This window comes from Crocodylus siamensis, chromosome 2 (assembly GCF_052110815.1).
Source record: "Crocodylus siamensis isolate JL-2025a chromosome 2, ASM5211081v1, whole genome shotgun sequence".
Classification (NCBI taxonomy): Eukaryota; Metazoa; Chordata; order Crocodylia; family Crocodylidae; genus Crocodylus; species Crocodylus siamensis.
The window spans coordinates 64,749,177-64,771,590 of record NC_143396.1 but is presented as its reverse complement, the minus strand read 5'-3'; positions in this window follow the sequence as shown (position 1 = coordinate 64,771,590).

Here is a 22,414-nt window from a genome sequence, read left to right as displayed (position 1 = left end):
TAACACAAATAGAAGCCCCTGGGTTACAGCATAACAATACTAATGGAAACTGTGTTCTGTTTCTTTAAGATGTGGGGGGATGTGGGCATGCTAGAAGGGAGGAATAGGCTGCAATCAGATCGAGACAGGTTACGGGGTGGGCGAATGAGAATAGGATGGGATTCAACACCAACAAGTGCAAAGTGATGCACCTGGGGAGGAACAACCAGCACCATACCTACAGGTTGGGGAACTCCCTTCTCATCAGTACAGAGGCAGAAAAGGATCTTGGAGTCATCATTGACTCCAAGATGAACGTGGGCCAGCAGTGTGGGATGCAGTCAGGAAGGCCAACCGCACCTTGTCATGCATCCACAGATGCATCTCAAGCAGGTCCAAGGAGGTAATACTCCCCCTCTATGTGGCACTAGTCAGGCCACAGCTAGAGTACTGCGTCCAGTTCTGGGTGCCACACTTCAAGAGGAATGTGGACAACATGGAGAGGGTCCAGAGGAGGCCACTCGCATGATCAGGGGGCAGCACAGCAGACCCTACGAGGAGAGGCTAAGGGACCTGAACCAGTTCAGCCTCCACAAGAGAAGGCTGAGGGGGGATCTAGCTGCCTGTTACAAACTAGTCAGAGGGGACCAGCAGGCACTGGGAAAGTCCCTGTTCCCCTGTGCACTACCAGGAGTGACAAGGAATAACGGTCACAAGCTGGCAGAGGGTAGATTTAGGCTAGATATCAGGAGGCGCTACTTCACTGTCAGGAAGGCTAGGATCTGAAACCAACTTCCAAGAGAAGTGGTGCTGGCTCCTACCCTGGGCATCTTTAAGAGTAGGTTAGATGTACACCTTGGTGGGGTCGTTTGACCCCAGTACTATTTCCTGCTATGGCAGGGGGTCAGACTCGATGATCTGCTCAGGTCCCTTCCAACCCTAGAAACTATGAAACTACGAAGAGGGCAAACTTCCGCCCTTAGGACAACACAACTCTTAGCCCTGGGTACCTTAGACCCTTGGATCATCACCATTCTTCTAGGCAGCAAAGTAAGTAGCACCTCGTCTCAGGTAGCTCGCTTGGGCTCCTTTCCTTGGCAGTTGCTAAAGATAGAGTGTGTTCCTGCTAGCTCCAGCCCCAGGGCTTATATGTCCCTCAGGGCCCTGCCTCCTCCTGGTCAACTGACCACCAGCATCTGCCCCACCCTCATGAATAACATGCCCCCAGTGGCCCGGGGGAATAGTGGCTGCAGGAGCACAGTGGCAGCAGTGGGAGCGGCAGAAGCATGCGGGCGGGAAGTGCGAGAGTTCCCGCAGACACTGCTGGTGCTGTCAGTGGTGGGCAGAGGTGGGGTTGAGTGCTGACCAAGGATTGGTGACTACCCACAGCCACTGCAGGGAGCATCAGTGGTGAACAGCGGGGGTTGTGGACCGCCCACAGACACTGCCTGTGGTGTTGGCAGCAGGGTGGCAAGCAGCGACACCCACAGGCACTGCTGACAGTGTCAGCAGCACCTTTTTGTAGGGGGTGCACTGCCACATGCAAGGGGTGCACATGAGCCTGCATGCACCCCCTATGTGTCATCCCTGCCCAGTCTCCAGCACAGGTTGGGCAAACCCCAAATCAATCTCTCTCCTTCTCTTCTTCCCCTCTCATCCTGAAGACAGCATTGGACTGGGGGCTGAGACTAGGGCAGAGAGGCTGAAGACACATCCACTGAAAACTGAAGCTCAGTTCCGCAACTCCCAGCGAATGTCTGTTGGGTTGCAGGGGATTGCTGTAATTTATGACATTTCATGTGAAGTGCCATGAGTTATAGTGGGGAGCTGCACATTAGGGCTGTGAAAAAGAGCATGGTTTTGTTTTGACTTCCATTTCACCATTTTGATGGGACAGCATTTTGTTCTGAGTTTTGTTTTGTTTTGAAGCACTGTTCTGTTTCATTTCATTGAAACTGTTTTGCTGTTTCAATGTTGTTTCAGTGATTTGCCCATAGGCTATAATGGGGCAGCACAAAACTGCCTATGACTTTTTGTCATTTTTTGGCAGATTTGGATGAAAACAGCAGGGATGGTATCCCCTACTGAAGACATGAAGTCTGTCAAGCTTCAAGGAGATAGGTGCTGGGTTTTCAGGGATATTGTACCTCAAATTCTTGAAAGCAAAACTTGTTTCACTTGTAAGTGGCAAGGCACAAGGGGATGAAAACAGCAGGCATGGTAGCCCCTGCTGAGGCCATTAAGCCTCCCAGCTTTCAAGAAGATAGGTGCAGGGGTCTCTGGGAAACTGCACCTCATGCTGCTGACAAGGAAAACTCATGACGTGTGACTGTGTGTGTGTGTTGAGGCATGCTTTCACTGGCACTGGGGCCTCTACATGACACAGTAGTGTGCCCCAATGAGACTTTCTCCTGTCCTACAGCCTCAGCCCAGTCCAGCACTTTAAATAACAACATGTCAAAAAATAACTTAGTGAACAGCAGCACAGTAGCACCATTAGCATCTCAGGCAGCCAAACTTTAACAGCCCTTCTTTCCTCTTCTGCCCTCACTGTGTCCTTCCCTCCTTCCCCCTCCCTCTCCTTACTTTTTATTTCCTTGCAGGAAAGCACAGCTTCAGCTTCAAAACTCGTTTCATTTTGAGGCTGTTTCGAAGACCTTCATTTTGTTTCGATTTCACTGTTTCAAGCTCGAAATCAATCAAAACAGCATCAAAATGAAACAGCCAGTGAAATTTTGCACAGCCCTCCTGAACATCTGTCAGAGCCCTAAAAGAAATGTAGTCATGATTCCCTAGGAATAATGCAGAGACTGGGAGGTTGTGGGCTGTTCGTGTAGTTCTGAGAAAGTGTAGAAATTCATGTAACATGCTTGAAAATGGATTAATTCCTACCACAATGATGTAGAAGCTTGATAAATTAAAGGAATTGTTGCTCTTAATGTATAAGATCTTTACCTTCATGTTTAGGTTCTCACTGTTGCATTCTTTGCTGATGATAAATTCCAGATGAAGGCAGGAAGAATTTTGTGTGTGCAAAGAATGCTTGCACAGATTTTAAGCCTTGCCTTCTCCTGCTTCCATTGTAATTTCTCAAAAAAGAGCTTGTAAATTTGTAAACCGCAAATGTGACTTGTCTGTCATAAATTTAATGAAACTGATTAAATTAACTTCGTGGAACTGACTGGGCCCCATACGCAAAGCTGTAGATGTGAGATTAGCTGACCTAGCAGTTTCTGCTCAGGGTTAAGCTTTGACAAAAAAAAATGGATCTAACTGCTTGGCACACCCAACACATTCCAGGAAAGCACATCCCAAGAAAGCATATTCAAATGAAACCTAAAAGGGATTGGGACTTAGGCAGATGAATGTCAATTTCAAACCTAAAGGTGCTGCATTATAATTTGCTTATTGGATAAACCCAAGTCTGGGTAGTAAACTTTTATGATAATTTTAACACTTTTCAATCCCATAGGGTAACAGCTATAGGGCAACATTATGAGTGGCTCTAAAGCCAACAGATTAGCATAAGACTAGGTATAAAAAGCATGTGCATCAGGTAACCAGCAGGAAGGAGGGAACAGAACGGTCATTTTTGTTCCAAGTCCGGACCCCGGACTCCTGGTATGAGTGAGGATTGGCTCCTGATCAAGGGACCTTCCCTGGTAATCCTTCTGACAGCATCAATCGGGGATGTCCGACTTCTCTGGAATCACTTGACTTGCACCTGGCATTGAGGGACTATCGATAAGTTGCCAACCCATGTCTGTCTATCTGTTGTTTTGAACAGCCCAGTGGCTAATACCCTCACAGTGCTCGGCCTATGACAGAATTGATCTATCTATCTGTTGTTATTATCTGTTATTTACTATTAGCTCTTTAATACTGAATTATCTGCTTATCGCATTTATCCTTCTGTTAAATGTTGTGTGTGTAAGCTATAATAAATTTGCCTTCACTTTACTCCCAGCTTTGCCTCCTCGATCTGAAACTGAATCAAACAGCCCAGTTGGCCTGTGATAAAACTGATATACTCGCAGTGCCCAGCTGGCCTGTGACAACTATTACTTTCCTTATTTTGTGTGGGGCGGTCGTTTGCCTTTATATAATCCATAAAGGGAAGTTTACATTATTCAGTTGACTTCCAGCATGTGTATTTTTAGATGCAAGCAGGATTGTCAATGAAAATGGCTTTTTCTATGTAAAACACGTTATTTGCTATTTTGCTTAGTAAATGTAAACATCTTTTTTACTTCTGTTCTCTAAATATATAATATGTTTAGATGTAATGCAGCATTTTCCTTATATCTTAAATTTAGTCTGGAAATAAGATAAAAACACAATACAAACATTGCTTTTTCACCCCTTTCCCCCCCAAATATGCAATGTATTACTGCAATCAGATATTTCAGTAACTCTAAATTAGCCTCAGAAAGAATGAAAATTGCTCGTTCAGACACAAGAGATTTCAGAGTTCTTATTAAAGTAATTTTAGTGACTGTGTAAAAAATATTCAGTACTCATCACTAGCTCACATACAACCTTGGATATTATGGGAGAGGCTAAGAGGAGAACAGAATATGAATATATTAGTCTTGACTTTGAATTTATCTCTTTTTTTCTTCCGGTGCCACAGTATCATTTACATCTTTTCTGACAGCCATTGGGATTGGGCTGAAATGGCCTTCATTAAATTTGCAATCTGAAGAATGAGGATGATGCTGATACCCTGCAGACTAGATACTCCAACTGATACAATCATATAATAATGACTCAGTATATAGAAATAATATATGTATGTATACCTATTACTTACAGAATACAGAAATTAAGGTAATTGAGTGGCTGTTCAGACTAAACAGGATATTTGGAATCTTTCAGGATTCTCCTAGATATAGTCAACACTATATGATTTTATACTTCGGAGTTCATCTTGTAATATGCTGCCTCTTATCTGAACCCCAAATAAAGCCTTTCTGCAGAATGAATGCCTGCTGCCTAGCAGAAAAATTGATGATGCCTGTTCTGGATAGTTGCAACCAGCGGGGTGCTGCTGTTGAATACTGAGTCATCAGTTTCCCTGCTATGCTACATAGCAGCTGTTCCATTCACTCTGTGCAAAACATTCTTTCCAGATGGTATGGGGTGGGGAGTGGAGGGGGGCGGGAAGAGAGGGGGAGAAGGGTGAAATTAGTTTTTTCATTGTGGTTGGAGTTGGGGTAGTGTTCTGTTACAATTAAATGCATGGTTGGAAATGGGATAGTATTCTGTTACAATTAAATGGAATAGTATTATGTAAAATGAAGGTTGCTTGATGGGGATGGATAGTTCACAGGCTCTTCACAGGTCCTGTAAATGCACGCTTTTTCAGCAGAAAAAGATGGAGAATAAAATAAGCTGCTAGCTTTGGCACAATGACAGATTACATATGTGTAGTGGATAGCCCATCACCAACAATTCTTAGAAAGGCTATTTTGTGTTATCATGTTGCAATAGCCGGATGCACTTTTTGCTTAAGTTGGGTCCAATCAGTACAGTAAAGAGTCTACAATAGACTTTTCACTCTCTATCAAACAAATATTTTGGTATTGTTCTATAAACATACTTCGAAATTTTCTTCAAGTCAGAGCTCTGTGCAAGTTTGTCCAAATTTGCCCAAATCTGAAGAGCAAATTTACTGGAAGGAATGTCAGCGATCATAAGAATCCTCTCAAGCTCACAGAAACCAAGACAATATTGCTTATGTAGAAACTATGAAGCCAAAACTTACAAAGTCAAATGCATGTAGCATAATGATATTTGCACTTAGTATATGTAAGATCATCTCCTTTCTCCCTTGTTTTCTTCTTCAGAAGAAAATGAAGCATGAGCTGTCTTGAGCAGACTGCCGAAAACCTAACATGGATATTCATGTTCATTCTTGAGCAGAACTCATTCAGAGGGTGAAGTTACATGTTACATTTAGATCATACTAAATCTGTAGAATGTTAAGTGGTGTTAAAGATAAAATGTGCTGTGGGCAGTCACACGTAAAGGGCTAATGCCATTTCTGCACAGCTCTGACTTACCACTGAAAGGCTGGTGAGCAGGGGCATGGCTAGGAACCAGTGCACCTGGACTCATTGGTGATGCTTAGGGGGTGCATGTGGGTGCACATGCACCCCTGAGCTTGGCGGTGCACCCTGTGCAAAAAGCACCACCAACAGTGCCAGCAGCGCTTGCAAGTGTTCATCCCCCATGCCACCGACACCACTAGTGGCATCTGCGGGTGGTCCCTGATCGCCGCTGGCCACCACTGACACTGCTGGTGGTATCTGTAAGTGGTCACTGACTGCCAGTCAGCACTCGCTACCCTCCTGCCACTGCTTACACCACTGCAGCAGCTTACAGGAGATCCCTGCTCGCCACCACCATGCCCTCACTGCTGACACCATTGCTGCCACCTGCAGGCAGTCTCCATGCCCCCCCAGCCTCCAGGGGCATGCAGCATTCATGCGTAGAGTGTATCCCTGCTCTGAATGTGGAGACAGAGCTGAGGGGGGGGAGCTTGGAGCAGTTTATCCTAGGTTGCTGGAGGACTATAAGTTGCTTGTTTTATCTCTGTAGAGCTGACTGAAGTTACTATAATACAAGCTAGGTAGCATGGCCCGGAGTTAATCTTCACCTGAAGTGGAGTAACTCCTGAGATGCTCAGAGCACATTTAGCATGAATTAAACTTTAACCTGCAGGTGTTCACATTTCACTTAAACCATCTTAGTATGGTTTAAGTGCAACATGTAACTTCCCCCTCAAATTTTCCAGGTAAGGTCATTTAAATGACTGTCAAGCACTTTGTTTTGTTTTGTTTTCCCCCTGAAAAGATGTTCTTATTAGGCATGCACCTAAATACTTTTTAAAAATCCCAACAGTATCTATAAAGCAATCCTAAAGTCAATCACTAATCTTTGAGGTATGCAAAGACCATGTGCATAACCTGAAAATACTTCTTTTTTTTCATTTGTTAGGTTGCCATAGACAAAGTCAAGGTGAAATTTATTTAAAAGGCCAATAATTACAAACAGCTCTGAAATGAAGAGGGAATGGCATGATATAAAATTCATAAACTTTAAAGACAAATAGGATAAAAAGGATTGAAAAAGTTCATGTTTAATTGATTTGTTCATTTTCTATGTGTGAAATTTATTCAGAGGGCATAATGCATTTTTTACTATCTCAGATGGACAGTATTATCTCAAGAATTAATAAAATTACACAAAGCTTCAAAAAAGTGCAATAGACCAATATTTTGGTTGCCTAGTGACCTGATTGCTTTTCAAACTAAGAAAAAAGAAAACAAACCCTGTATTGTATATTATATAGTGGTGAAATGTGTACATAAAATATTACCTTAGCTGACTGGTATGTGCAGTTCAGCCAAATTCTTCATTAATTATACTTGTAGTGAACAGGAACCCAACATCATTACTATAACAACTACAGATATTGTGGAATTTTTTCCACTAGGTCTTAAAAGTGATGGATACTGTCTACTGCATTTTTTCAAATGTTTAGATTGACTATGACTCTGATGGAAGAATAGCAAGTTCAGCAGCTATAAGCAAAGCCATAGTGAAACACAACACACACGCAATAGAGAGACATAATTTATTTTTTTCCCATGAAAACAGTGAGAAATACAATTTAAGATCAGTTCTATGTCCATGCAGAGGCCATTATGTTTTTTTAAAAAAACTTACAATGAATTATGATATCTGTTTAGGAATCTTCTATAGCTTCCTTCATGAAATATGTATAATATACATTTTCTCATATTTACTGTTGCATTATTTGTCAGCATTGTAATATTCTTCTGATTCCCTAGTCTAAAAATCTCAGAAATTTAGCAAGTTAAAACTTCATATTCAGACCAAAGCCAGACTAAAAAGCAGTTTGTCAAACACTTCCATTCCCTTAATACTCATTTTTATTTGCATACATACATTTGCATTAAAGCAGATTCATAAAGTCAATTTACTGCTATGTCACATGCTATTAATCACTGTTTTACCAGATCTAAGCAAATCTTGAGTAATGGAAACAGACCCTCTTAGCAAGTTTACTGAGACTTGTGCTTTGTGTTTACTTGAGTGAACCTGGTTCAATTACTACTACCCAAGATGAAAATGATGTTAAAATATGTGGGTTAGTGTTGAGGTGCTGTTGTACCTGTGATGGTCCAGAAAAATGCAGGTCTGATTGAGGAAGGTTATGTGGTACCCAAAAGCTTCTCTATGCCCCTCCCAGCCTACCTTAAACCCACAAAAATTGTTTCTACCTAACACAGATGCATTTCAGCCCCCCAGTGAGTCAAACCGCACCAATTTGGACTGATTCTTGCTTTGAGGTTTAAGTCCCAGAAATGGAGAAACACTTAAGTTAGTTCAGATTGGCTTTTGTCTGTTTCCATTAAAGTTCCTTTAAATGAAATTCCCCGTTGACTTACAGAGTTTGCCAGTCTTCTGAGGACAAAGCAAACACTAATTTTGTGGCACAATGTGTGATGCTTGTGTTGTGACCCAAATGATCTTACAAATGCTTTTTCCCCCCTTGAAAATTGACTTGGATATTGCTAATTTTAGCAGGCTTCAGATTTCAGCCAAACCAGCAATCCCTATAAATATGTGGTAAATATAAGGGTACTCTGAGCCATTACAAGGAAAACTTTTCATTTCAGTCAATAATGCTGTTTTCTCTGTCATTTTGTTTTAGTGTATAGTAATTATCTATGCACGAAATAATCCATTTCACATATTTCTAACGTCAGACAAATTTAGTAGTAGCAAGGGTATCATTCAGCTGATCAGAAGATGATATAATTGCTTGTAGGAACAGTGAAATCAGCATTTAAATAAATCATTACAAAAATAATGATCACACATACAGCTATCAGCCCTATGCTTATCAAGATGAGAGCTTGTGTTGCAACCACAATTAACTCTCGTCAATTGTTTTAAATTTTTTTGTGTCATTGGTTTGAAATTTGATTTTATACGTTGACACAGACTGTTTCCAATATGAACAATTTACAATTTCTACCAACTCTGTTTTTATTTTGGTTATAACAAGACTGCTTAGAACTGAAATTAATAAAAAAGTGAAACACTTCATTCTTACTGGCAGTTTTTGATCAATGTATGTGGCACAAAGGCCACTTGTGCACAAGTTGCAATTCTGTTTCCATAACAGTGTGGTCCCATAAGTGTGTGTATGGAGACTGAGCACACACAGTATGCTGTATACTAGCTCAGCATGTACACATTTAGGTACACAGACCCATTCTGGACATGTATCACTGTCCCAGGCCTGAAAATGCATGTGATCCAAAACACATGACTTAGGGGGTGTATGACAAAGGAGGAGGGATTAGTTAAGGCATTTGCCACAAAAGAAAGTGACACATGTTCCAGCCCTCCCCTAACTTTGGTGAGGTTTGGGACATGCATCCCTTACATACCACCACAGTGCTCTAATTGACAACCAAGAGGCTGGGAATCACCTGACCCCTGCCTCAGCACTTCATTTGAAGCTGACTCTGTGGGCAACTGAGAGAGGGAGGTATATGGGACTACGAGGGGAAGAAAAATCCAGAGGGTATGTGGTTAACTGGAATGAATACCAAGCCTAGAAAGTAGCAATCTTTAGGTTCTAACCTGGCCCCTCGCCCCTCATGGGTTAGAAGCTGCCCTGCTGCAGTACTCTTGCTATATCTTATCCAATGACATTTAAATGCATTTCCTCAGCTACAGTAGGTATGCTGAAGAGAAGTCTGTGTGATACCTATGTTTTTTGGTTCAAACACTGTGCTGGGAAGTCAGAGAGAATCAGGTTCAAACCCCTGGTCGATGAAGTGAGCTTGAGATTTCAGCTTTCTGGGTGAGTGTTGTGAAAATACTTTCCTTGGTGCTAAAATATGGAAGGATGCTTCCCTGCATTATCTTTTCAGGATTTATATGCATATAGTTTCCACTTGGAACCATAAGCTATGTGTGTAGGCTTAGGCATCCAAAGCATGAAGTGGAGGCTAAAACTAGCTGGGTAGATAACAAGAAAACTGATACTGAAGTGCTCCAAGAAAAACAGAATTACACTCAGAGGGTTTTATTTGGAACACACAGAGAAAATGACACAAAAAATAATTTTCTATGAACATTTAAATAAGCAAAACTGTTCTTCCTTTATGTATAAACCGTTTCTCTTCTTTGACATTTCTTTGGTTAAAAAAGTGATTGCTTTCTTATAGACCCTTACAGGTAAGTACTAGATTGGAATTCAGTGACTACTGAAATCGCTACAACTTAAAAAAAGACAATGTAGTTAGAGCACCAGCCTGGTTCTAAAAGACCTGGTTTGTAATCTTAGCTCTGTCTCCCACCTGCCTTTGACCTTCAGCAAATGGACTTAGCTTGTTGTGCCTCAGTCAGCATGCCTACAATTAGTGCACCTGAATTTTCTGCATAGAAAATTCAGGAGCATTAGACTGGCCCCCCACATGCATCTGTATGTATGCCCATTGGGAATAATTTGGTCCTAACAGGAGAAGTTCAGTTTAGGTCATGTCCTGCCCTGCTCTCCCCCCTGCAGCAGCCAGGGGGAGCAGCCCCAGGCTGGCAGGGTGCAAGGGAGCTGGTCCAGATCTCCACCCAGGAGGGGCAGTGGGGGGGAGAGGAGGGGAGGGAGAGCGGAGGGCGGGGAGGGGGGGAGAGGAGGGGAGGGAGAATTGTCCCATTGGTCCCAACTTCCACTGGAGGCAGCATCCCACTGAGCTGAGACAGCTCTCCCCATCCCCTGTGGTTCTCCGCTGCCTAGGCTGATTGGGACAATATGCTTCTGGTTAGCATCTACACATGCACTTCAGTGCATTAGATGAATGCACCTGTTTCTAGTACCTGTATCTGCATTAGGTTAATGTACTGTGCAGTAATTTCTGCACAAATGGAAACACTGATGCTTTACTGCACATTAGATTAGACTAATCTAATACACAGTAAAGCTTATCATTTAGATACACCCATTTTCTCATTCATATACTGATATTTGTTGACTCCCTTCATACAATTTCTTGACATTAACTGATGAAAACATGTTATATAAATGAGATTTAGATACACATGACACCACTCACAAAAATCATTGGGATGGTTCCTATGAGTTTGTTTGAATTTTGTATCAAGCCTCCATAGAGGTACACATAACTGTATATTAGAAGTTGCCAACATGTTTAAATAATCTCTGTTCTATTACTATCATATATATAATGTAGTATGTTTAGCAAAATGTTAAATATATAGCCTTTTCATAGCCTGAAAACTTCCAAGTTCAGTTCGACAAATTTCTACTCAGTAAAGTTTAATTGCATAGATATTTGTTATAAAGCATCTTGTCTTTATTGCATAATTAACTTGACTTTCATCCATACAACATCCCTGCATGATAGTAAATTTAATTTAAATTCTGAGAAAAGTTTCTTTAGTTTTTATAGAATTTTCCCATCTCTCATCTAAATACATAAAACCAAAGAAAAAAATGAAAGTATCCAGATTCACACTTCATGTCTTGTATTTAAAAAGAATAAAAATAAGGGTTTACTAGCTGTCTGCTGCTTGTTAAGTAATAGCCAGGCATGGTGGTATACATTAAGGGCAGAATATGAAGTCCAGGCTTTCAGTATCATGACTTACATTCTTTAATTAAATTCTTTAATTAGTTAATTTAATTTGTTATTTACCTTGGGTTAGATCGTGTGGTAGGTGGATGACTGGTATACTATGTTTCTCCTAGCATGTCATCTTGTACTCCATAAACTCAACTTTTATTCTTAAAAAGATAGCCTCTAGATGTTATGGTTATCAAGAAAACCTCATAAAAGTAAACTAAGTGTGATCCATTCAAGTGAGGACTGCCAACACCTGAAACCAGCTCAGTATCTCTGAGATGTGTGAACTACCTAAGGGCCTTGTCAGACCTTACACTGTAAAATGGGAGCAGAACTGGTGGGAGTGGTGGTGGGAGACTGCCTGGGCTGCAGTTTTTACTCTTCCAGATGTCCCTGGGGACAAGCTTCTTTGCCCAGCCCTTCTGTGCCCCGGCATCCCCACTCACCCACTGCCTCCTGAAATGCTGGAGGACCTCAGCTTGGGTGGAAAAGCTGTGGAGAGTAGCTGCAAGTTAATGGAACAGAAGTAAAATTAGGAGGATTAGAGATAATCCTGCCCGGGAGTAGTGTAATGTTAAGCCTAAAAACAACTGCTTTAAGCCACTTAAAAGGTGTTAACATGCAGCCAGTTGGGGTAAAGAGCCCCAGAAGCTGCCTAAAATGACCATGTAACAAGGTCCTATTACAGTCCATTAAAATATTAACTAACAAGCCAAATGATAATGCTTTAAATATCAAAGGTAGTGCCTATTTCACTGGTAATTAAACATACAAGAAAGATGATGCAACCAGAGTTCTGCATGGCCAACTGTGTAATAATCCTATTTTGGCACCAGAGTATTTGATGTATGGGAGTCTTCTGTCAAGAGGAAAAGCCAGGTGCCATTGGTTAAAAATGAATTTGTAATCACTTAATAAATAGGTAAATAATTTTATCTGGGAATGGTATTTTGATATGCACAAGTATTTCCATTCCCACCTTTTCTTAATTTAATTTTTTTAGCTCCAAGGTTCACATCTGCAAACAAAGGGCAATTTTCTTGCATCACAGTAATGTTGGGAAGATAAATTCAATAATATTTATGAAATGTTCACATTCTTGTTATGAAGCTAAGTGGTATATTGATGACAGAAATTTACTTCTGGGTGTTCACTGATGAACCTGCTTTCTTGGTTCAAGAGCTAGACAGAAAAAATACTGTAGATACCACAATGGAATGATTTTGGAACTGGATGAAAGAAGAAGAAAAGACAGACACAGCATAATTTTCTGTTTGGTAGGGCATACTATGCTACTAAAGGTTAAGCCTTCTTGTTCCGCTCATCATTTCCTAGCAGCAGCAACAGCAGCAGTTCTGTGACTCATGATTTAACAGACTTTGGAGACTTTTGCCAAAAATTGCTTCTATGCCTATACAGTCAAAGGCTGAATAATCAAATTCTGCCAAGAAGTAGCACTACCTTAGTGAGTAAGTAAGAGTACAAGTTTTTAAACAATCTACCCACTTAGATATTCAGACAAAAGGGGAATTCTGGCCTGTTCCTGTCAACTTAACTTTTGAATTGCTAAGTTGCCCATCATGAAGTTTAACATGAAATTCATGTTCAGAAAGAATGTTGGGAATAGCAAGGACTAAAACAGCAAAGTGCAAAAGTAACAGAGCACCTGACATATTTTTATGCTGAATCTATAGCACTATGACTTGATTATACATATAAAGCTTATAAAGTAAGCTTTATATGCAGTACTTAATGCATTTCTGATGGAAATATCTGTAAAGAGGATGGTTTCTCATACCATTTAGTTAGCATTTGTCCTGGGTGAGGACATCCAGATGTGTGTGGACATTTTGTTCCCCAGGAACAAGTAGCGGTAGCACACCTTGCACCACTGCTTCTTGTCCTCAGGGAACACTCATGCTTCGCTCGCTTTGGTGCATGGCATGTTGCTCTGAGTGGCATAGGGGAGGCTGGGAACAGTACTGTGCTGGCCCTAGCAGCTTTACCTGGGGCCCTAAGGGCCTCCTGGAGCTGCAGCCATGGCAATCCTGCCAGGCAGAGCCTGGCCAGCAGCCACAACACAGCTCCGAGCAGCCCAGCTCTGCTTTTTAGAAATGCAAGCTGCCCAGTGTGAACTGCTCCATTTTTTTTTCACCCCACATTTTTGTCTACCCCTATGTCTGGGGTTAAAAAAACCTGCGAGAAAAAACCCCACAGATAGAGCAGCACACACTCAGGCAGCATTCCCTTGTAGCACGGAGAACTGCAGACTGTGCTGTACATGGCACTGCAAATGTGTTTGCAGCACCACATACCACATAACGGCACTTATCTGGACTCACCTGGTGTGTCCTAACTTGGTCCATATTTTTTTTTTATTCTATTCCTGTTAGATCTGTTTGAGCCTTGGTCAATCAATCAGTATTAAAAATGTCAACCTTCTTTTTCTTATCTGCAATGTTTTCTGTGTCCAAATATAATTGCTTCTAGTTTCTCTTCCCTTATTGACCCAGGTGGGCAAACTAGCTTCTCCCAATGTAAGGACAGGAAAGGGAAAAAGTCCTATGCCTAAAACAACCTTGGCTTTATGCCCCTTTGACCTCAGGACCTAATGAATCATAACTGACTGACATGAGTAATCTTAAGAAATAAATTATCAGTCTTATTTTCTAGGGCTTCAATCCCTTCCCCCCACAAACTACAGAATTTCCTATGGTATTCACTGAAGTTTTCTTCCATGTAAAGCTAGAAAGATGTTCCTGGGCTTTAGAAAAAATGCATGGCATTATGATAACACTTGCATCACTAATAGCAATGGATAGAAATTTACATTACTATTTTAGGAGGGTTCCCCCCCTCACTGGGAAGGTGGATGAATTGTCTCATGACTGTTTAATTTAGTGCATTTACAATGTACTCTTTCTACATAGGGCTCATTAATTTCCCCTGCGATTTAACAGCTACTCCATCTCTACGGTAACTAGTGAATAGTCTGAGATTATTTATGTTTCTGGAATGAAATTCAGCAGAATACAAAGTTTGCTTTCTTGGTATTCTTCATTGTTTGCATAACACATACTTCCCTGGGTAGACAAGCATGTTTTATAATTCAGTGTCCCTGGAAAACAACAAGGATGTTATTTATGGAGAAAAGGATTCACAAAACTTAAACTCGTGTTTTGAGTTTATAAAACATTCTTTAAAGTCTGTGACATTTTGCTGAGCTTCAAACATCACAGGATTCTTTTCAAACTGTTCTCAAAACTCTTATGTTCTGCTGATCCAAACTAACACCCTACTGTACTAAGGGATTTGTTTGTTTGCTTTCTTTTGCTGGTGAACATAGTATAGTCTGCTATCCAATTAGATTGCCCTAGTTGTCCTTTCTGAAGAAGATGCATGAATCTAATAGGTTTTAATCTATAGTGTTCATTAAAGACACATTCTGATCTCTCATTGATATAATCCTGAGTTCTCCACTAACATTTCTTAATACTCCTGTAACTGAGATCCAAATCTGTTGTGTTGAATAGGGTACATGAAAAATGGGTGTATATTTTAGAATGGCTTATTCACTATTAATTTATGGCCAGATTTTGCTACCCTTAGTCAGAGAAAAGAGCACCTTACTTCTCTGTGAATAGCCCTACTGAAGTCAATGGGACTATTTGAAGAGGAAGACTGTGAGCCTAAAAATAAGGAAATGATAATCTGGTGCTTTCTTAAATAATAATTTTGATCCCCTCAAGTCCTCCACCTTTTTTCTTTTTTCTTTGTTTTTTGAGATTTGGTTTCAGCTTCTAATTAGCATCAGATTTATTTTGGTAAACTGGCAAATCCTGATTTTTCTCTCTGAATCACCCCACAAAGCTCATGATTAGTAGCTTATACCCTCAGATGCTATTTTCTTTGATTCTTTGATTCAGTGGGGTTTGCACATTTTTATCCATTTGAGAACAAGATTTGTGCAAACCCACATGAGATTTACATTATATGTACACCAATTTCTTAATGAACGGGAACTTGCCATTCTTCACTTCAAGCTTTCCACATTTCCTTTTGCGTATCAAAGTTGTTTTGCGCCTCAGGGGTAGAAGATACAGCTGCAGAATAAAGCTGCACTTTTTGAGAGAGCAAGAGAGGATGGGGGGGGTGCTCTGTCATGTAACAATTTTCTTGGTATACTAAAATTAAAGTTGCCATATTCATTTTATGTAGTTCTAGTTAGTGTTTATTTGGATTTTTTAAGAAGTTACTTTTTCTCTATAGATATTTGTTACTGAAAACTATATCACCTCACATATTTCATCTGAATCCATAACTCTGGTTGACTTCAGTGGGCCTTTATTGAAGCTGGTGAATATTCTAAAACTTAATCCTTTTGGAAAATCTGTTCAATAAAACTCTATATTCCATTTGATTTACTGATTCAGAGAAAATGATATGTTGACAGAAGGTTACCAGCTGTGTTTTGAAACAGTAGCTAAAGAATTTTACTTCCCAAACCTAGGTTTAAAACATTGCTAAAATTCAGTTACTCTATTTGGACACATTTATAATTGATAAAAGTAGTATAATATGGACAGAATGTGAAGGAACAGGGAAAGAAGGAAATTTAATTGGAGGCGGGAGGGCTCAGTTTCGATGCTCCAGCTGCTGCCTCTGTCTAGAGGCATGTTTGGGATTTTTTGTGGTTGTTTTGTGTTTGTTTTTTTTATTGTTCAAGATCTGTAAGTAGAATGCATACCAAAAATACTTGTGAGCCTGAAAGCTTCATAATGTCCCAACAAAATTGGACTAATTCACTTCAAGGTAATAGTTGATATCTTGAGCTTCAATATCCTAGCTATAGAAAGGGAGTATTATCAAAAATGCTTCCTTGTCTTCATATTCTTGTAATACCATTTAATGTCTCAAAACTATTTTAAAAATAGTGCCAATAGCCTAATATTCATAAGCAGCTATAACAATGCAGTTACAGCACATTTTTGACAGAAGAAAAACATTCAAAAAGGGAACCAATTATATTTACAAGCCTTCAAAGTATTATTGTAAACTATGTAAAGAAAAACCAAAAAACCTATAAAAATAGCTTGACAATGTTTTTCATAGCTTTAATAGTGAGAGACCATTAAAAAAGTAACACTTGCAGATGCCATGATGATAGATACCTTGAAATTACTAACAATGAGAGATAAACAGATGCCTAACTAGAAACAAGCATAAAGTACGTATCAGCCAGGCTCTGAATCCCTGTTTTTGTTCCAGAAAGTGGTTTGTCAAATAAATGGAAAATAGGCCTCTTGTGTTAAACAAAGTTTTAATATATATAATGAATGCATAACTTTAATAGTTGCAGCTGCTGATCCATGGTAGAAACAGCACATAACCTGCATGTAAAAAAATTGGATGTGCAAAGTATTAACAGTGAATTTAAGTTGGCTATACTTGTTCAAACAGTACTCAATCTATGATTGCATTGTTGAGACCTTTCTGTTTCCCATATAATTGTGTTCTCCTAAATTAAAATGAATATCCTTTATTTAAAATGCATGCAAACCTTACATAATGGTCTACAAATTTACTCCAGATGCATACTAACTGCTAGAATAAGCATTTCGGTATACGATTTTACATAATACACTTATCTGCTTCATTTGGCTATCCCCATAAACTCAATACACTCCAAGCATAAACAGGTTGTTAAGTACATTTAAGGATTTTAGAATGAACACCAGAGCTGCAGTTATCATTAAAATGAAGTGCTGATATTGGAGCCAGGCCACACAGAAGTGTATACTGAGTACTGTACTAGAATTTTAATTCTTCCCTTCTCTTAGGCTTTGGAATATGTATGGATCTGATATGTCTAATTGGAACCTGATATTTGAAACCTGAATATTAAAACGTCTATACATACTAATCGAAACACGTGGTCTATCTGAGCAGGATGGGATGATACTATACATCCTTCAGCTGACAGATCTTAAATTCTTCTGATTTTTTTTTCTAACTGTAGATTAGGAATGCTGGGTATCAAGTGCAGTGTCACACAGAAGACTATGAACTGACATCAATGTTCAGAATTAGCTGATTACAAAGCACTAAAGCACTAATGCTTTGTAAGAGAAGTCATCATCACAGTTCCACTGAACAGTCCAGATTTAGATACCAAAATGGTCTTTACATCCTTCAGTGACACAGGAGAATGTAGTGAGGGAAAATAACACCAGTCGCAATCAATATGAAGCATCACAAATTGACAGTATAGTACTCAGGTCTTTTTTGCGTCTAATAACCATCCCATCTCATATTTTAAAAACTGTCCTGCTAACTGATTCCTAAAAATATGCTACATATAATATTTTTCTACAAATGACAATTTTAAGTGACAGACCACAAAAGTAAATGCTATAAAACCCCCCACTTATGAATATTTAAAAAAAAATGTCAGATATGAAAACACAATGCTTAGACAAATTAGTTTTAATTTCATATAGTTTTCAAAGATATGCAATAAATAGGCAAAACGATAAGATATGTATGGGTAACTGAAACTACCTCTCTATTCCAAGATGTCAAGATTTATGGCTGTGGAAAAGCAATCTTGCATCATAGTTATAGCTTCTGTCTTATTTGGATTTTGGGTGGAATTCCATTCCATTTTGTGAACCTCGATGTCAGTTTTTCAGGCTTATAAGTCATATTCTTGCCATTTATGTAGGGCTTATGTGTCTATCATCTCTCTGCTATGGATATATAAGCATGCTCAAATATTAGGTGCTCAAATTGAGTATGTGCAGTAGGCTATGAACTCTGGGTATATGCTTGACTACTCATGCACAGACCTGAGTTGATGTCCCAGGAAAGGTATACGGTCAGCAACCCTCCTGTGGTTTAGTTTCAATAACTGTGTGCTTAGGGCCCTCACCAAAGCAATCAGAGACCTAGGGCCTGGGATCCCTTGCTCAGCATGGACCTGTGTTACTCTGAGAACAGTGTTCTAACTAGACACAGAACTCTTCCTGAAGCTGGACCTCTGCACAGCCATGAGAGGAAGTCATGTGGTATCAGGAAGGAAAGAGTAAGCTAGAGAGTGTGTGACAGAAAGATGGCTGCTGCTTTGAAAGAGGCCACACTACACATTGTAGCCTTGATATTTGTTCTGTTGTGCACTGCTTTACAACCATTTTATACAATGAGTATTCGATACAAGGTGCAATGGCCCAGCTTCAAAAGGAGTACTGGAGAATGACTAGCACCCAATATTTGGTGTGGTGCTTGAGCATCTTTTTAGGAGTTCAGAGAGATGCAGGTTTAATTCCTTTCTAGGTAAGGAAGGACTCATAGATTCATAGATTCATAGATGTTTGGGTTGGAAGGGACCTTAGCAGATTGAGTCTGACTGCCTGCCCTGGGAAGGAAAGAGCACTGGGGTCAGACGACCCCAGCAGGTACGTGTTTAGCTTCCTCTTAAAGACCCTCAAGGTAGGGCACAGCACCACCTCTGTTGGAAGTCCACTCTAGATTCTGGCAACCCTTACCGTAAATAAGTTCTTTGTGATGTCTAACCTAAATCTGCTCTCTGTCAGTTTGCGGTCATTGTTCCTAGTTACTCAAAGGGGTGCCCTGGTAAACAGAGCATCTCCTATTCCTTCTGCCCCCACCCACCTTCCCCCAGTGAATTTGTAGGTGGACACAAGATTACCTCTCAGCCTTTTCTTGCGGAGGCTGAAGAGATCCAGGGCCCCCAATCTCTCCTCGTAGGGTTTTGCCCCAACCATATGAGTGACCCTCCTCTGAACCCTCTCAAGGTTGTCCACATTCCTGTTGATGTGCGGTGCCCAAAATGGATGCAGTACTCCAACTGCGGCCTGACCAAGGTTGCATGATGGGGAAGTATCACTTCCCTGGACCTGTTTGTCATGCACCTGCTAATGCATGATAAAGTGCAGTTAGCTTTACTGATCGCTTCAGCTCACTGATGACTCATGTTCATCTTGGTGTCAACAATGACTCCAAGATCCCTTTCCATTGCTGTGCTGCTGAGAAGGTCCTCCCCCAGCCTGTAAGTGTGGTAGTGATTCCTTCTCCCAGATACAGAACCTTGCACTTGTCTTTATTGAACTGCATTCTATTCTGTTCTGCTTACTTTACCAACCTGTCCAGATCCTTCTGGATTCTTTTCCTACCCTCTAGTGTGTTCACTGTACCCCATAATTTGATATCTTCTGTGTATTTGGACAGAGTGCTTTCCATGCCCTCATCCAAGTCACTGATGAAGACATTGAACAGCATAGGTCCAAGGACTGAGCCCTATGGGACTCTACTGCCCACATCATTCCAGGTCAATACCAACCCATCCACCACCACTCTCGGTGTGTGACCCCTAAGCAAATTTGCCACCCACCTGACCGTGTAATCATCTACTGCCTGACCATGTAATCATCTGGGACTAGGATCTGACTCTAACTACTTAGGTAGTGGAGCCTCCTCTGGTATTTTTCCAGGACCACACCTGCATAGCCACGTTCATGCCCTGCCAGTTCATAGTCTACAGTACATGCTCAATCTGTGCTCCAAAATGTACACATCCATAATGCAGGGCGAAAAGAATTGCAAATTATCTGTGTAACAGGGAGTCACTGGCCCTGTTATGGGAACGTTTGGGAAAAGCACCCAATTTGTTGAGAACTTTCTGTCTGACCAATGGAACTAGGTGACAGATTAACTATTTGCCCATCCAGGATACTAAATACCTGCTATGGACTTTGGTGAAGTGTCCATTACTTGCTGACAGTGATGAGGTGCTCAAGCAGATTGGGACAACAAAAGGCTTAATTGCTAATTAAGTCTTCCCGCCTGGCAGTGGACAACCAGAGATTGACAACAGCCAAGTGGAAACATTGTATAAAGGACTGTTGGTGCTTTTCCACAGAAGAGGAAGAGGAGCTGAGGCTTTAGATGCCAGAGATGGCAAGCAGCCTGCGTGGAGACACAGGTGATGAGAGAGAGATTCACCAAGAATTTCTTGTTGAAGTGGCAAGTGTTGGGTATCCGGCCCATTGGAAGATGAATTCCTGATTCAGCCGGACAATTGCAGCTCCGTCCAGATCTATGACAAGGACTTTGCTGCTGTGAACTGATAAGTGGAGCGAGTTTGAAAATGCCCACCTGGTGCGTGTTGATTGCAGGACTGATATGTGAATCGGGACCTTGCAGGGAGAGCCAGCTGAGGGACCTACAGATGGCAGCTATTGAGTAGCACTTCTTGTGAGCGGGCATTGCTGATGCTTGTTATTAAAACTAAGTGAGCACTCTTCTCGTGTGGTGTCGTGGCAGGAGAGATTGACACCAACACAAGGGAAAATGAAACTATAACATCTTGTTGTGTACCTTTGAAGAAGAACATGCTCACAATCTGTAAGCTGCAAAACACACCACATACACAATTCTAAAATTGCCATTTAGGTGGAAAAAGGTTAATAAAATTCCTCCCTTATTCTACCCTGCAATGTATGATAGTACCTTGCAATGTTCACTCTATTTTGAAGGCAAATAAGGTTTTTTCTAAATCACAAATCTTTTATAAAGTGTCTCGGATGGGGAGAGATTATTCTTTCAGACTACCTAATAATTTTTACATTGTAAAAAACAAATATTTCAGCACTTGCCTTAAAACAAAATTGTCAGGAAAAGAAAAATGTATAGCAACAACCTTGCAAACATGGTGTGTCCCTGCCTAGTCAGGTATTGGGGCTCTCCTTCATCTAATTTACTTATTTTCATGTTAGGGCAAAATTACATCTACCTATCCCACATTATCCTCCAGGAGAATGCCTACTCTCCAAAGTAAATTGTTTATCAGTTAATTACTATGGTCTTTAGGTCAAGCTGTAATAACTCATGCTTTTGAGCTTAGGAGGTGCATTGTTCCATCATCTCTGTGTCAAGCAAGAAGCAGTTATCATATAAGACTATATTTGTATGGATCATCCCCATTGTTTCCATTATCAAGAATCAAGAGGTATGAGATTGGTTCAAAAATTGTATTTTTTTTTCAATAATAACAACTTTGCCTCATATTTTCAAGCTTTTCTAGATAACTTTCAAAGATAGAAACTCATAGTTTTTCAGTGAAAGCTGAGATTATCATGCATCCTGTTAATTCCAGCAGTTGGGTTCTAAGAAAAGCTTTATCATGATGTTCAAGACAGAATCACAATACTGGCAACATTCTAGTTTAAACCTGCTGGAGGAGCTTAAACTTTTGCTTAGGGCTGCTCCCCTAGCACTGGGTGAGTGATCAGCCTGGCCAGGCACCCTGTAGGAGGAGGGGTCTCTCCCTGTTTGCTCCTTCAGGACTAGGGGAGTGAGTAGCCCTGCTAGGCACAGTGCAGGGCAGGGATCTCCCCACCACCCTCCTTTTTCTTGCTAGGCTCCTACTGCAGCTGGCTGGGATGATCACTCTCCCGGTGCTGGGGGAGTAAGCAAGGGGGAGAGACATCATCCCCATTTCCCTCCCCTTGGCCAGGCTTTGGCTCTCAGCTGGTCAGAGGGAGGAAGTGAAGCTGGGATGAAAGGCTGTCACTGACTGCCCAGGAGTGGGGCTGGCAACACAGGGTCCAGACAGACAGGTTGCTTGGTTATGGCTAGCTTCTTTGGCTACCCTTAGCAGTTGCCAGCAGCCCCCGAATCCTGAAGAGCACACTGGGAGGCATGAAACAACACCCCCTGCCTCCTGA